Here is a 13,285-nt window from a genome sequence, read left to right as displayed (position 1 = left end):
GAGGCATAACCCACTGAGCCACCCAGGTGCCCCGGTTTTGACATTTTTAATGGCTAAAAAAAAGTGTATTTTGTGACACATGAAAATTATATGAAATTCACATTTCAGTGTTCATAATTTTTTTTTGGCACTCAGCCACAGGCATTCATTCAAATATTGTCCAGGGCAGCTTTCATTCTAAAATGGCAGAGTGGAGTACTTGGGACAGAGACTGCACAGTCTAAAAAGCCTAAAATGTTTACTCTCTGGCCCTTTACTGAAAAAATGTCTGACCCTCCTTCTATGGTATGTAATCACCTAGAGATGGAATGGTGAATGGTCGGTATGTCTTTGTCCCTTCAGCTATACTAGATGTTGTGAAATTGCTCTTTAAAGTGGTAGAAACAAGCAGATTTCTGTCAACTGTTTTTTTTCCTTTTCTCCTCCCTTTACTTTTCCTCCTCCTTCTTTAAATAACCAGACTCTTTCTTTTAATGAAAGCACTAGAAGGACTCTTAAAAAACATTGTGTGGTTCATTATTTGCTGTCTAACAAACAACTTTGAAATGTCAATGGCTTATGGGAAGTATCTATTCTGGGCTTACAGGCCTGCCTGTTGGGTAGGGTTTGGCTGCTCTAGAGTGGGCTCAGCTCAGCCTGGCTCCAACCTGTGGATTGGGTCCTTGTCTACTCCACGTGCCTCCTTGGGCTTGGAGCTCCCTGGGACAAATTCTTCTCATGGATAAAGGAAGGAGTTCTAGAGAGTAGGTCCCATGACCCAAGCACATTTCAAGTCTTTGCTTATGTCATGCAGGTATCCCATGGGTCCAAGCAGAGGTCATCCCAGAGTCAAGGGCTGGGGATCTGTACTTGGTCCACCATGAGACCATGGTAAGGGTGTGAATGCATCATACCCCCACAGGCTAATCTCCAACAGGCATTAACCTTTTTTTTTTTTTTTTAAAGATTTTATTTATTTATTTGACAGACAGAGATCACAAGCAGGCAGAGAGGCAGGCAGAGAGAGAGGAGGAAGCAGGCTCTCTGCTGAGCAGAGAGCCCGATGCGGGGCTCGGTCCCAGGACCCTGAGATCATGACCTGAGCCGAAGGCAGAGGCTTTAACCCACTGAGCCACCCAGGCGCCCCGCATTAACCTTTTTTAGCTTCAGAACTTCTCTTCAAACAAATCCTAATGCAGAATTTTTTTTAAGTTTTTTTTTTTTTTAAAGATTTTAAAGATAGACAGAGATCACAAGTAGGCAGAGAGGCAGGCAGAGAGAAAGGAGGAAGCAGGCTCCTCGCCGAGCAGAGCGCCTAATGCGGGGCTCGATCCCAGGACCCTGGGACCATGACCTGAGCTGAAGGCAGAGGCTTTAACCCACTGAGCCACCCAGGTGCCCCCTAATGCAGAATTTTAATATGCAATATAGACAGGACGGAAGTTCTTCTGATAGCCGTAGAGGTAGGCAGAACTCTGCCCCCTCGTTCCCTGCAGGAGCTGCTAGGACATGCCTGCAGAGTGCCCATGCCTCATGGACTCTCATTTGGCATCCCCTCCTCTCCTAGATGATTTCATGGAGCACTTCGTCCTACAGGAGCCAGGGATCTGAAGCCATGTTTAGGAGGAGCACAGCCAAGGGGCGCCTGCATGGCTCAGTCAGTTAAGCAACCGGCTCTTGTTTTCTGCTCAGGTCACAATCTCAGGGTTGTGAGATCACGCCCTGATTCAGGCTCTGCACAGGGTGTGGAGCCTGCTTAGGATTCTCTCTCACAGTTTCAGCAGTGCTATTTGGTCAAGCAGCCTGGTTGCTGTTTCCAGAATGGAGTCCCAAGCCAGGTCCTTCCCATGTGGCCTCTCCATGTCTTTGCTCCTTTACTGGTTGCAAGAGAAGCCCATGCAGGAGAGTCGAGCTGCTCAGGTGATAGGCCAGACCACACCCTTTATAGGCAGGCAGGATTGGTCTCTGTGGGTATCAGGTCTTTGCATCTGGCTGGACCAGGAAGCCACGTCCAGCCATGTAGCAGTGAGGACAAACCCCGAGGGCACCTGTTGTCAAGTCTACTTGTTCTGGAAGCAGCCACCTTGACCTCTCTCAGGGACTGGCCCCAGAGCTCAACCACCAGATTCATCTCCACGTTGGACATTTCCCATCAGATTTCTCCTACAGTGTTCCTGTCCTTTACAATGTGGCAATGTCTGTATTTTTGTTCTTGGTCCCTAATTATACTTAGTGATTTCATAAAAACTACCCTGGGAAGTCACTAGAAGGGCAGTGGCACTTTTTTTTTATTCCTACAGGCAGGTGGAGGCAAGAAGAGGGTGAGCAGACCTGGCATCTAAAGGGGCTTTGTCTTACACTCACTCATTCTGCATGCGTTTCTCTAGCTTCTGCTATGGACCAGCAACTCGGGGAGGCAGTGAGAAGATAGTGAGAAACAAGAAAACAGGGCCAGGTACCCATCGTTTTCCCAGCCTGCTCGCTGGTGAGGTCTGGAGCAGATGGACAGATTTTCCAGGATGTACACCTCGCTTCGGCTGGCTGCTTCGACCCGCTGCTGCAGTGCCCTCCTCCCGGCCAGAGCAGCTCTCCTGACCGTTGCTACTCTCACCCTTGAGCTTGCTTCCCTGTTTGAACCTACTGCCATGAACCTTTAAGGCTGCCTTCCTCAGAGGCTAGTCCTGGAGCTGAAGTTCTCCCCCTATCCAGCCCTACCCTGGCTTGTCCTCAACTCCTTGCCCTAGACTAGAGGGAAGGGAGTGTTTTTAAAGCCAGGTGTTGAATTCTTTGATGATACAATTAGATAAAACCTTCTGGAACAACTCCATTACCTCTGAATAAATGAGCTTCCTTTGATGAGGAAACTGAGGGATAACTAAGGCTACGTTTTCTGGAGAAAGGATTGGCCTAGAGAGGAGGTGCAAGCGTCCACTTCTTATTTAGAATGTTTAAGGAGCCAGGGGCGCCTGGTTAGCTTGGTCAGTGGAGCATGGGACTCGATCTAAGGGTTGTGGGTTTAAGCCCCGTGTTGAGTGTAGAGATTACTCAAAAAAAAAAAAAAAAAAAAAAAAAAAAAAAAAAAAAAAAAAAAAAAGAAAGAAAGAAAAGAAAAAAGAAAAAAAAAGAATGTTTAAGGAACCAGAACAGGATAGTTGATGCTTGTGTCTCCTTCTCAGGATGCTCACCGTTCCCTTCTATTTCCTCTGTCTTCCTGTCTTCCCGTCTGTTAGTCTCTTCTGCCAAACCTGACTCTTTCCACACTCCCAGCAACAGAAATACCTCCCTGGGGGTTCACAGACATGCCCTTCAGCCCCATGAACTCCGCCTGTTCGCAGGGCTCTGTTGTAAGCAGTGTGGGGTCAGAGCGCAGTTGGGGCCCTCCACGTGGGAGCCCTCCTGAGACACTGGTGATCTGGGTTTTAGATCCAGCGGAGTGGCATAGGCTCTGATCAAGCTCGTGGTGGTGTCTCCTTGTATTTTGGATGTTTGGTTTCTGATTGATTAACCATGGGACCTGGCGTTTGACAATGTTAGGTCTCTGCAGCTTAACTAATCTACATCCTTGTTGATGCTGGAATCAGTAAAAGATGGTCTTGACATGACTGTGGGACAGCATCTGTTTTACAGGATTGCTTTCTTTACTGAGGCTCAGGGGTAGGACAATGACTCCCCTCTTTTATTCAAGTATAATTAGTTTCAAATGTACAGTACAATGATTCAACAATTCCGTATATTACTCAGTGCTCATCAATGCCTTCTTTGCTTTATTTAATTATTTTATAAAAGATTTTATTTATGGGGCACCCTGGTGGCTCAGTCAGTTAAGTGGCTGCCTTCAGCTCAGGTCATGATCCCAGGGTTCTGGGATCGAGTCCCGCATCAGGCTCTCCGCTCTGCAGAGAGCCTGCTTTTCCCTCTCCCTCTGCCTACCTCTCTGCCTACTTCTGCTTTCTATCTCTCTGTCAAATAAATAAAATTAAAAAAAAAGATTTTATTTATTTGAGAGAGAGAGAGAGCAGAAATTGGGGGGAATGGCAGAGGGAGAGGGAGAAGCAGGCTCCCTGCTCAGGGGCTTGCTCCCGACCCTGACTCTGTCCCAGGACCCTGGGATCATTCTCTGACCAAAAGGCAGATGCTTAACTGACTGAGCCACCTAGGGGGCCTTGCCTACCCCACTTTAAATGGTTGAGAGTAGTCGTCTTAACCTCTCTCACTTACAGGTTCTTGGGCATGATAAAATGTGCAATGTTAGCTCTTCCGAATGTAAATGGATGTGAGAGTGTGTATGTGTGTGTGTGTGTGTGTGTGTGTGTGTGTGTCTAGGTGGGAGTGTAACAGAGGCCACCAAACATTCTTCCTTCTGGAACCATAGAGGATTTGACAATATTTGTGATTTCTCATCAAAATCTTAAATGAAAATGTGAGTCCAGGCGGGGAATCCACTGACTGGGACCCATGACTGCTTACCTCTGTAATAACAAGAAGTAACAATTATTAGGCACTTACTTGATGCTTTCCCTCATATGGAATTCACAGGCCTCCTAAATTGGTTTGCCTTATTATCATCCTTCCTGACGATTAGGTCAGTCAGTGGGGATTGGCGGGAGGGGCTGGGATTCAGGTCAGGTTTGACATCAAAGCTCTGTATCCTCTATTCCACATCGACTGAGAAGTTGAAATGATTCTTCCATTGGACATTTTTCTTTCTGGCAGAAATGTTTCTCTTAGGATGGGTCAGAGGCTCAAATTCAGGGCTGTGTATCTCCAAAGCCCAAGGCCTTTCCATCTCACGAGGCTGCCTACAAAGTCCAAGATCCATAGCTGCCTCTTGAAAAGTTTCAAGAAATATGATTTTCTTGTCTCAAAAGTTCCTCTGGCCTGGAGGCTGCTGAATGAGCACCTGTTTAGGAAATCCTGGTTCCCTTGAACTTTCCCCCTGCCAATCCATTATGATGTTTATTTAAAAAAAAAAAACAAATGTTTATTAGGTACCAACTCTGTGTAAAGTGATTCTCCCAACATAGGAATTGGTGAAGTAGGAATATTTATCCCCACATTAGAGTTGAAGGAATGGGGATGACATGCTGTTCCTTCTGCTTATGGAGACTCAAAACACCAGCAGCCCAGTCACCAGGTAGGTGATTAGGAAGCAGAGCTGGAGGGTGACCATGTTAGGAGGGACCCTGTAGGTCATCAAACCGAATTAAAGTATCAGCCTAGGGACGAAATGGCTCATCTGGCATCACACAGAAGACAGGAGCACAGGGAGAACCAGACCGAGACTGCTCTATGCTGAATATAAGGGCATTCTGACCTCAGCACTATTGACATTTTGGGCTGAATAATGCTTTGTCTGAGGGGGCTGCCTTGTGCATGGTAAGATGTTTCGCAGCATCCCTGGCTTCTACTCTCTAAATGCCGGTAACATTCCTCTCCCTAGCTGTGGTCATCAAAAATGTCTTCAGTCGTTACGTGTCTCCTGGTGGACAGATCCACCACCAGTTGAGGGCCAGCCACTGAATAGCAAGAACCTAGAGCTCAGTTCTTCCCTTGCAGTTGGGGAGAGAAGTGGTTTTGGGTGATAAGGGGACAAAATCTTTCCTCCCAACCCAATCTCTCACTGCCTTGGGAGAACTCTGCTGGGATCTCTGATCTCAGCCCAGGGAGACCAGCTCTCAGGGGGGGTGCAGGGTGGGTGCAGGGTGAGCACAGCATGAAAGCCGGGTCTTCTGAGAGGTACATATCATTATTTCCATCTCCCAGATGATGACGTAGGTGAACCACCCATAGAAGCAAACACGGCTTCCCTTCCACACATGATAAGAACCCCACATGACACGGAGGCTTACTGTCCCTCAGTTTGTGGTCTGGGGCCATGAGCAATAACCTCAGGGGCTCTTCTTGTGTATTCCTCATCAACTACAATCAGAGTGTATTACTATGGAGTTATGTTCTGGAAAGTTAGATCTGGTCTCTGTCCTGCCTCTTGCTGTGGGCTCTGGAGCAATTGGCTTTCCCTTTGGGGTTTGCTGCCCTCACATTGATAAAATGAGGATGTCCGACTGTACCCCCGAGGAGCAGTGTTCTTGCTCTCACCATCCACCTCCTCACGTCCCCAGTCTTGAGACTCGAACAAGGCAATAAAGGGGTTTATAGGTTGAGTTAATTTTAATTGAAAACGAGAGTGGAGGTGCCTGGGTGGCTCAGTTAGCTAAGCATCTGCCTTCAACTCAGGTCATGATCCTAGGGTCCTGGGATCAAGTCCCGCATTGGGCTCCTGTTTCTCCCTCTCCCTCTCCCCGCTGCTCATGCGCTCTCTCTCTCCAATAAGTAAACAAGTATCTTTTAAAAATGAGAGTAGTTTTATTTAGTTGCATGGAAGAATATGTATATTCTTAAAACTCAGATTAACCTACTTCATTGACAGGAAAAATGCTAATGAAAATGACTTTTAAGCCCCTGAAATATTAATAACCGCGTCTTTTTGAAGAGCAGGAACATGGAGGCAGGTTTCTAACCATTTATCTTGGAATTACAAGGGAGCCGTGCGGCCCAATGAGACAGGTCACAGGTTAAGCATTACTGGGCGTGGTCTCCAAGGTCTCAGAGGTCTTGATTATTTACTGTTTTTGTGTGCAGGGATAGCGCCCCCTGGTGTCAATCCTTGAGCTCCACCAAAGCTGAAAGCTGTCTAGTTGCCCCTGCAGAAAAGGGTGGAGGGGGCTTTGGGGCAAGACCAAAGTTGGTTTATTAAGAGGCTAACCAGAGACTCTCACTTCTGGAAGCTTTCAGGAGGCGGAGATGGCTTTGCAATCAAAGGACTTGGGTTTTGGAGTCAGACTTGGCTTTCAAATCAATGCGTCAAGGCTGTATGCACTTAAGTGATTTCTGTCAGTCCCGTTTTCTGTGTCTGTGAAACAGAGATGATTAATCTAAACCACCTTTCAGGGTTGTTTTAGGAATGAATAAGGGAAGAGGGGTTGGTGGGGTGATTGAAGATGCAGCCGGGAAGATAGTGGCTGATCATGAGGAGTTTAGGTACCATGGCCAAGAGTTTGAGCTCGACTCCAGGAGCAAGGGAGCCAGGGAAGGCTACAGGCAGACGTGTTATGACAGCCCTTGTGTGTTGGAAAGATAGCTTTTGGAAATGAAGACTGACTTTGATAGTGATGACAGAGCTGGAGTAGATGGGAAAGATGTTTTGGAAGCAGATCCGATGGACCATGGAGGGTATCAGGACGGGAGAAGGGAGGGTGCTGTCAGAAATGGCCACGCGCATACGTAGAGTGGTTGAGATGCTTTCCCACAAACTTCTTACCTGATTCTCACAATTGTTTCATGAGCAAGATACTATAATCATTCTCCTCTTCTCTGTAGGAGAAACTGGTAGGGAGGTTAAGCCAAAGGCTATACAGTTCCTGAGTGGCAAAATCAGAACACAAGCCATCAGTTTCCAAGTCTGTCTCTCTCTCTTAGGTGACACTGCTTCTCAAGATTCCGCGTGCGGTGCCTGCAGAATTGGGAGGCAGTCGTGGTCCAAGGTTAGATGTGTGCGGGCCCCCAGGTGGCACAATCTCCCTGGTTGCTAGGAGTCTCTGATAATCAGAGTCCCCAGGTTGCTAGGAGACCCGGGTTGCTAAGAGTCTCAGTTTATTATAGGTCTTGGGTTGTTAGAAGCCCCAGGTTATTCAGTTTTGCAGTTTATGAAAGGCTTCATGGTTCTCAGGGGCCCCAAGTTATTAGAGTCATCCGTTATTCAGGGCCTCAGGCTCCTAGGGCTCTAGGCTCTTGAAGCCATCAGGTTGTCAGCCCACCCTGTCGCTAGGAATCTCGGGTCTTGAGAAGCCTTGGGTTGAAGAGGCTTTAAGCTTTTGAAGATGCCAGCTTACTGGAAGCCTCGATTTTCAACATCTCCAGCTGGCGAAGGGCCCCATGTTGCTAAGAATAGGCACCCAGATTTTTAGGTCCCACGGCTTCCCAAAGTCATGGGCCAGGCATACAGGGGTCTTCCTCCCATTCAGCACCTTTCAGGCTCGTCAGAGAGTGTAACTGAAGCTTTACGTTTTCCCAAGGGGTTTCATCCTGCGTGACCTCCTTCAGCCTCCACAGCTGCATGGATCTGACTCATTCAGCTCAGGGTTCTAACCACTTAGACACCAGTTGAAAGGCTTTTTGAGCGGAAAGTTGGTGCAATTTCGAAGTAACCCAGATGTTGAAGCCCAGTCAGGTTGTGTTTATGTTCTAACATTCACCCTCTAGCTAGTCGCTTTTAAATAATCTTAAATTAGACTTTGTGAAAAATTCCCAGAGTTGACTGTTCCTTATTCCCCATTATTTTATTAGATTAGTCAGAACAGTAAAACTAGCCTGTGCATTTTGCCTTTTTAAAAATCTTTTTAGGGCACTTGGGTGGCTCAGTTGGTTAAGTGGCTGCCTTTGGCTCAGGTCATGATCCTGGAGTCCATAATCCTGGAGTCCTGGATGCTCGAGTCCTGCATTGGCGGGGGGGAGGGGGGGAGTCCCAGCTCCATGGGGGGTCTGCTTCTTCCTCCGACCTTCTCCCCTCTCATGCTCTCTTTCATGCTCTCTCTAATAAATAAATAAAATCTTAAAAATATCTTTTTATTATCAATTAGACTCACAGAAAGTTGCAAAACGAGTAGAGAGAGATCCCTTGTACTCTTTATTCCCTTTCCCCCCGATGGTTACATCTTATATAACTATAGTGTACTATTAAAATCAGAACATCAACCTTGCTACAATGTGCTTGCATGGTCCTTTGTTGCTTTACAATGTATAAATTTGTGTACCTACCACTCCAGTCTAGAGAGAGCGTGAACTGGTCCCATCACAGAATCCCCCTTATGTAGTCTTTATAGTGAGATTCATCTTTGTTCCTCCCCAACCAGTGTGTTTTTTAAATGTACTCCCTCCTGCCTTCTGTGTGCCTCACCCATTAAGAGTTAAGGAAATACAGAGATAAATATAACCTACTCCTTGTTCAGGAGGAGCTCGCAGACGGGGCTCCAGTCATGTACACTGTAAATTATAGTGTAAGGCAGTAGTTCTACGATAGAGAGAAAAAGGTGCTGGGACAAGAAAGCGGATTGGAGGGTTCGGAGGCAGTGTGTGTCATATTAATGCTCCCTGCAAAGGTTGCAATGTTGGGCTGATATTGAAGGATGAAATGGAGCTCTCTGGTGCTTGATGGGGAGAGATCTGGGGTAGAGAAATTTGGGGAAGAGTTGGTGGTTTGGGACTGTGGAAGCCTCTAGGGGGTGTTTCCAGGGGGAACGTGCAGGGAGCTGTGGCTGCAGACTTGGGGAGAGGTCAGGTGGTCAAGGACCATCTGGTTGCTTCTCTGAGTCCCATGAGGTTTACACATGTAGAGGGCCCAGTTAGGAAATCCCTGCAGTCCCAGATCGAACAGGTTGAGGGGCGGGGACAGAGATAGAGACCCATTTTTTGACCTCCGAAGCACAGCAGGATGGGGAGGGAGAATGTGACGGGAATGAACAGACACTTTCTTGAAGACGAATGTTTTCCCCTTTTCCTTTGGGCTATCTTGGTTTCCCTGGGAGCAAATCCCTGGGATATAAGTCCAAGAAGATGAATGCTAGTAGAGTAATTCCTTGCTTATCCAGAGATCTTGTGACTTCAGTGAGGGGCCAACATAGCACAAACTTGGATGAGGAAAAATCCTCTGACCCATTAAAACAAGACTGAGCTTTTACTTTGTAATATCCTTTGGTTCTTTTCACGCAGAGCTGTTTTTTAAAATTCAAGTGCTCTTCTCAAAAGAATGGTTACTTGGTTTCCTCTTCCCGACATAATAATAATTAGGAACTACCTTTTTATGGTGTCTGCTTGGTGCCAGGTTCTGTGTAAGATGCTTTGCATGCATGTCCTGAGAGGCAGCAAGGCTAAGTGACCTGTCAAGGTCACAAAGCTAGTTAAGTTTTGTAATCTTAGAAGGCTAGCCCAGGTCTGGCTGCTCTCAGCCGGCTTCCCTGTGCTATAGAAGCTAGAAGGGATGGGGAGAATGTCAGCCGGTGGTGGTACCAGGGTAAGGGAGGGAATGCCGTGGACTGAGGAAACTCACAGCCATTCACTGGGTTTCTAGCAACTTCCCTTGAGGAGGGGATCAGTCAGGGCTCTTTAGGAGAGCAGAACTAGTAGGAGCAGAACAGTCTGTCTGTCTCTGTACATCTTTAACAAAGTTTGGTGGCAACAGTGACCATACACACACACACACACACACACACACACATCTTGGGAAATTAATGATAAGGCTTGTGCAGTTATGGAGGCGGGCAAGTCCCAACATCTGTGGGATGAGTGGGTAAGCTGGAGACCCCAGAGAACCAGTGATGGAGTTCCAGTCTTAAGGCTGGCAGGAAAAGCTGATGTTTCATTTGATTCCACGTGCAGGAATAAAGCTGAGGTCTGGACTTGAACACAGGCAGGGGGAATTCCCTCTTATTCAGGGAGGATCAGCCCTTTTGTTCTAGTCGGGTCTTTCACTGATTGGATGAGGCCCACCCACATTAAGGAGGACAACCTACTTTACTCAGTCTATCTGATTTAAATGCTAATCTCATCTAATTTACAGGATAGCAAATACAGACAAAATATAATATTATAATACTCAAGCTTGCTAGGAGACTAGAACTCAATGACTCCAACCACTAGCAATAAATAATTACGTATCATGGTAAAGGTGCTAATTATCACCACAATGGCAATCATATTACAATACGTAAATGTACAAAATTAACATATTTTACCCTTAAATTTATATATTACATGTCTAAGATATTTCAATAAAAAAAAACACATTAATCTCATCCAGAAACTCCCTCATAGAAACATAGATAATGTTGGACCAAATATCTGGGCACCTGGTGGCGGGTCAAGTAGACACATAAGATTAACCATTGTAAGAAGGAAGACAGAATGATAGAGGAGACACAAAACTAAAAGAATATGCTGCTGTGAGACTAGTTAGTGTAGGCTATGGGCTTTACATGCCTCAGAACTCCCAATAACTGTGTCTTGCAATGACAGCTCCGTACTGCAATCAATGGTGGAAATAACAGAGACATAACTTATCGACAAGAGGGGAATTCTGTTTTCGATGCAGTAAGTTTGGCGTGGACCAGGTGAGCAGGTCTCTCTCTCAAGCGGTTCCAGGTTCTTCCTACCTGCAGCCAGAGGCAGACTTGTTTTTCCATGGTCCAAGCCGTCCCTGGCACCTTCTTTGAGATCAGCTTCAATGCTTTCCTTGATGAAGTCCCCTGGGCTACAGTTCTTCTGGATCAACTGGATCATTTTCATTCATTTCATCATTACTTTGCATAACATTTGAAGACTCTTGTTCTTGACAAGGGGAACATAGACAAGAGGGACTGTCAGGCAGCTCCCTAGAAGGCACTGGTGTTATGGGATGGAAGGCGGAGACGACAGATTAGCTTCAGATGCTGTGCAAGGATGTGGGGGCCTCCGAACTCAGCCCAGGGGGACCGGGGGGAGGAAGACCAGCTTCAGTGATGCTCTCAGGATGGCTAGGAGCCAGCCAGGGAGTTGGATAGAAACGGCGTGTTTGACAGAGGGAATAACGCAGCCCATAGCATCTATGACAGAGGCACAAAGCATTCTCACACGCTGAGGGATCTATAAAAAGTTTGGTTAGAATGGTGGGTGGTTCTTAGCCCAGGTAGCATTTTGGGATCATCCGGAAGCACTAAAAAAAGATACTGATGCCTGGGCCCATCCCCAGAGATTTTGATGTGATTAGCGGGGGGTGGGGGTGGGGATCAGTATTTCTCTTGTGCCACTGGGGCTGAGAAACTATGCTGGGGAATTGAAACCTGCAGGGAGTCAGAGGAGGGTCTCTGCTAGGATGAGGTCAAGAATCAGAGCTGCGTTTGGGGAAACAGGAAAGATGTATGCAGAGGTCCTCAGAGGTATAAAGACCCATCGATCCCCCAAAGGGACCTTCTCTTGCCCTCATAACTGTTCCTGTTGAGCTGCTGTTTCTTATTCACCATTTAAAAGTGAAAGTCGAGTGGGAAATAACAAAACATACAATAAAATAAAATAAGCTGAAAGATTACTCAATAAAAAGAAGCGATAAAATAGTAAAAGCAGGCCGATGTCATAAAAACCCCCAAACTCAACCACACAGAATCACCACCCAGGGCCAGACAATAAAAACAAGAGCTAAAATGTACTGAATGAAGTGGCGGGCGTCTTCATGCATTGGGAAAATGAAGGAGGATTATTTCCATTTTACAGAGGAGCAAAACGAGGCTTGGGGGAGATTAAGGACTGTGGTTCCAGCGGACAGGGCAGGGTCAATAGCCGGTCAGGGGCAGAGCGAGATGTTCAACTTGGGTGTACCTAACTCAAGTCCAGGGCCCTGAAGGCTCAAGCCTGGCTGCCCATTGGGAGTCATTTGGGAGGGTTCTTAAGAAATACTGATGCCGAGGAGACATTTCTCCAAAGAGGACATGCAAATGATCAACAGGTATATGAAAAGAAGAATGCATAATGGCACTAGTCATCAAAGAAATGCAAATCAAAACCACAAGACCTATCACCTCATCTCTGTCAAGATGGTATTATCAAAAAACAAAAGACCCCAAGCGTCGGCGAGGACTTGGGAGACCTTGGAAACTTCGTGCACTGTCGATGGGAATACAAAACGGGGCAGTCACTGTGGAAAACATTAAAAATAAAACTACCGCAAGTTTTAGAAATCTCACTTCTGGGTATTTATCTGAAATAATTGCAGTCAGGATCGCAACGAGATACAAGCACTCCCATGTTCCCTGCAGCCTTCTTCACGATAGCTGAGACGTGGGAACCACCTGTGTGGTCGTGGACAGATGAATGGTTATGGCGGGTGTAGTACATTCCCACAGTGGTACACTATTCAGCCTTAAGCAAGAAGGAAATTCTGTAATATGCGACAACATGGATGAATCTGGAGGCCATTATGCTGAGTGAAATGAACTGGTCACAGAAAGATTAAGATGCCGTGATTCTTCTCGTATGAGGCAACTACAATAGTCAAGTTCATAGACACAGAGAGAAACCGTGGCTGCCAGACACTGGGGAGGGATAAACAGCGAGTTATTAATCAATTGGCATAAAGTTTTCAGTTAAGCAAGATGAGTAAGCTCTAGAGATCTTCTGTACAATATGCGCTGATGGCCAACAGGGCTCTGCTGGTCATTTACAGACTTGACGATAAATCTCACGTTAAGTGTTCATACCACAATTTAAAAGAAAGAAAGAAAGA

The sequence above is a fragment of the Mustela nigripes genome, chromosome 16, assembly GCF_022355385.1.
Source record: "Mustela nigripes isolate SB6536 chromosome 16, MUSNIG.SB6536, whole genome shotgun sequence".
NCBI classification, from domain to species: domain Eukaryota; kingdom Metazoa; phylum Chordata; class Mammalia; order Carnivora; family Mustelidae; genus Mustela; species Mustela nigripes.
Note: the sequence above shows the minus strand (reverse complement) of the source record.